General features: G+C 40.5%; 1 pseudogene; it reads right to left on the bottom strand.

Annotated features, from left to right (window-relative positions):
* Positions 1-244: 244 nt before the first annotated feature.
* Positions 245-1,310, bottom strand: LOC100685977 (annotated as a pseudogene).
* Positions 1,311-4,378: the final 3,068 nt, after the last annotated feature.

Genomic DNA, 4,378 nt, shown 5'->3' with positions numbered 1-4,378 from the left:
CCATTTACCCATTGGAGAGAGGGAGGGAGGGAAAGAGTGCGTGATCAGGGGGGAGGGCAGAGGGAGGGGAGGGAGGGAGGAGAGAGAGAGAGAGAGAGAGGGAGAATATCAAGCAGATTCCCCATTAATCACAGAGCCCGATGTGGGGCTTGACCACACGACTCCAAGATCATGACCTGAGCAGAAAAAAAGAGTTAGCTGTTCAAATGACTCAGCCACCCAGGCGTCCCCTCATTTTTTTTAGTTTAAATGTATTTTATTTGTAGACAACATACTTGACATGTTTCTTTTTTCTTTTTTTTTAAATGCCTCCACTCCAAATAAATCAATGTTAAAATAAATGAAGAGCCCACGATGACCTCAGTCCCATTCATCAAAGTCCTGGTGTTATATGGATGAGGAACAGCAGCCAGTTATGACAACAGGTGATACATCCAAAGTAATAGCCAAATTCATTAACATTTTTCCATTTCTAAACCATCTTTAAAGAAAATCCTATATGGGGTCTCACCACCCTCAGAATAGTCCAGCAGAGCAGCCCTGCCATCTGGGTTCATGTTTTCATCAATAAAGGTTTTTGCAATTAGTGAGGATGTGCTTGGTTTGTTCTGTAGCCCGGGTCATGAAGGGTTTTACTCTTTCTGGCCTCTGTTCTTCAAGTTTGTCTTTGATTGATCTCGTGTAATCTTTGACATACTTTCTTGTAGGCTTCTGTTGTGCAGCTGGTTTCTGCAGGTGATGGTTCAGGACAGTATCTATACCACTGCTGACTGTACTTTCTGTAACCTTCACCCTCAGGGCCTTCTGTGGAGGCATTTCACCAATGAGTGAGGCATCGGTGTTACCCTCTGTTCTCCTGACCATCCTCTCCCCCACAGGCACAGCCCATATGTAATCTCCCAGATCTTGTAGATGTTGGATAACACCTCATCCTAGCTGATGAGGTCCCAGGAGATGATTGTGATGGTGGCTGGAGAAAGAGGATGGTGGTGCTTGCATAGCAGGAGCCCAGAGCTGAGACCAAGATGGGTGCAGCCAGAGCAGTGCTGAGAAGGGGGTGGAGAGGGTGAAAAAAAGCTCAATTTTCTCATTTAAAAAAATGAGATGTGACTAATATCTGACTTGGGAGACCATGGAAATGAATAAATGAGATAAACTATGTAAAGGGCTTAGTAGTGTGTCCAAACATGGCAAGTGCTTAAGAAATTGTATTTTTGCCTCAGATTAAAACCAAAATAGTGGGAATGTTTTCAAGGGAGTGGAAAAGTGTTAAAAAGACAAAAAAGATTTCTGATTTTCCTGAGAAGATAACAAATGGAAGTAGGCTGGTGGAGTTTGGTGACCTTGGCCCTCTGAGGATGATCCTGTTCAGTTTCTTTGCTTCTTTTTTTTTAATTTTTAGTTTTTTTAGTTTTTTAGTTTTTTTTTTTTTAGTTTCTTTGCTTCTAAGTCTTAGCTCAACCAACTGCTTCTCATGCATACCCAAGCATAAATGGAATAAACTGACTTTCACATGCCATCACTTGCTTCCCCAATTGTGCAATGAGGATACAGAAAGATCCATGTCATAAAATGAGATGTCAATAGCACCCTTGAGTGTGCAGAGCACACAGCTCCACATGGACCCGGTCTACATTCATGTGACCATCACTTCTTCCACATTGACCACGTCAGGAATCCAAAAACTCCATGGCAAAGACTAGGATGTGAATCACATAACTTGACTATGCAGTGCATGCAAACAAACTCCATCTACTTCTGTGTGTCCCAGATATACCTCTCCATTAGCATGGACAGAAAGATCCATGGTGCAGACTGGGATATGAAGGGTACTAAATGGGTTTGGAGTGCAGTAAACAGCAGAGAGAATCAGTCTAGTTTATTGTGGCCATTACGTACCTCCACGGTAAGAAGTGAGGAGCCCATAAATATCCACGGAGTAGGTAAGACAGTGAATGGCACTACTTCAGGTGTGCAGTGCACTTATGCATGGAATAAGCCTTCTTTCATGTGGGCATTACTTACAACTTTAAGAAGAGAGGAGTCTAGAAAACGTCAAAGACTAGACCAAATAGTCAATGAAATCCATTCATTTGTGCAGTGTATGCATATATGCATCAAATATATCTACTTCCTTTAAAAAATATTTTATTTATTTATTTGAGAAAGACAGCACAAGCTGGGGGGAGGAGCAGAGGGAGAGGGAGGAGTAGACTCCCCATAGAGCAGGGAGCCCAATGTGGGACTCCTGAGCTGAAGGCAGATGCTTAACCAGCTGAGCCAACCAGGTGCCCCTGAATATATCTACTTTCATTCAGTAATCTCTTACCCCTATATGAACCTCAGGAGATCAGAATTACGCATACACACATAATAGTATATCAATGGCATCCTGTGAGTTGTGCAGTGTACCTGAAGTTCAAGGAATATTTCATTTTTATGATGCCCTTAGTTACCTCCATGTTTACCATATTAGAAGTCCAGAAATAACCATACCACCAGACTGTTGTATGAATGGCAATACTTTTAAAAAATATTTCATTTATTTATTCATGAGAGATAGAGAGAGAGAGAGAGAGAGAGGCAGAGAGAGAAGTGGGCTCCATGCAGGGAGCCCGATGTGGGACATGATCCCCGGACTCCAAGATCATGCCCTGGGCCGAAGGGGGCGCTAAACCGCTGAGCCACCCGGGCTGCCCTGAATGGCAATACTTGAGCATGCAGGACAAAGAACTATTCATGGAATAAATCTAATTAAATGAGACATCATTTTCCCCTATACCGAGCATATAAACATTCAGGAAAGATCCATAATATAGGACTGATATGAATGGCAACCTTTGAGTGTATAGTGCACACTTTTCAGGGAACTATCCTTTTTTAAAAAATTGATGTTATAATAATTTCAAGTGTAATGCTTTCATATTTGTATATAGTGCAAAATAATCACAATAAATCCAGTTACTATCCATCACCACACATGGTGCAAATTTTTTTCTCATGATGAGAACTTTCAAAATTTATTCTTCCAGCTAGTTTTTTTTTTAAAGATCTGATCTATTTATCTGAGAGAGAGAGAGCATGTGTGAGTGGGGAGGGGCTGAGGGAGAGGAAGAAGCGGATTCTTCGTTGAGCAGGGACCCCAATGTGAGGCTCAATCAGAGGAACCTGGGATCACGACCTGAGCTGACGGCAGTTGCTTAAGTGACTGAGCCACCCAGGTGCCCCTCTCCTAGCTACTTTCCAATATGTAATATAGTATTGTTAATTATAGTCACTACACTGTATACAACATCCTCATGACATATTTTATAACTGGAAATTTATACCTTTTGACCTCCTTCACTCACCAACTCTCCACCTCAGGCAACCACCAGTCTTTCTTCTATACCCATGAGCTCATTTTTTTAAAAAGATTCAATATATAAATGAGGTCATAGGGTATTTATCTTCTTCCGCCTGACTTATTTCACTTAGTAAAATGTCCTCAAGTTCTATCCACATTGTCATAAATGGCAAGATTTCATTCTTTTTTATTGTTGAATAATACTGGGCCATACATATTATATAAGCATGTATATACTATGTGCATGGATTATATATACACATGTATGTATATTATATGCATTATGTATATTATATGAATACATGTATCTATATAAATATAATATATATACAAGACACATAATACATAATAACATATAAATTATATATAAACACACACATACATAAACATGTAGATACCATATTTTATTTTTTTTAAGTTTTTATTTTAATTCCGGTTAACATAGTGTTATGTTAGTTTCAGGTGTACAGTTTCATGATTCAACACTTCCCTTTAAAAAATTTTTATTTATTTATTCATGAGAGATGGGGGGGGGCGGGCAGAGACAAAAGCAGGCTCCATGCAGGGAACCTGATGTGGGACTCGATCCCAGATCTCCAGGATCAGGCCCTGGATTGAAGGCGGTGCTAAACCACTGAGCCACCCAAGGATCCCACCAACACTTCCATACATCACGTGGTGCTCATCACAAGTGCCCTCCTTAATCCCAATCACCTGCTTCACCCATCCCCTGACCCTCTCCCGTCTGGTAACCATCAGTTTGTTCTCTATAATTAAGAGTCTGTTGGTTGGTTTGCCTCTTTCTCTTGTTTTTCCCTTCGCTCATTTATTTTGCTTCTTAAATTCCACATATGAGTGAAATTGTATGGTATTAGTCTTTCTCTGACTTATTTTGCTTAGCATAATACCCTCTAGCTACATCTATGTTGCTGCAAATGGCAAGATTTGGTTCTTTTTTATGGCTGAATAATATTCTGCTGTGTGTCTTCTTTATCCATCCATCAATTGATGGACACGCGGGTTGCTTCCATA

This window comes from Canis lupus, chromosome X (assembly GCF_011100685.1).
Source record: "Canis lupus familiaris isolate Mischka breed German Shepherd chromosome X, alternate assembly UU_Cfam_GSD_1.0, whole genome shotgun sequence".
NCBI lineage: Eukaryota > Metazoa > Chordata > Mammalia > Carnivora > Canidae > Canis > Canis lupus.
This window is presented reverse-complemented; position numbering and strand designations above follow the sequence as displayed.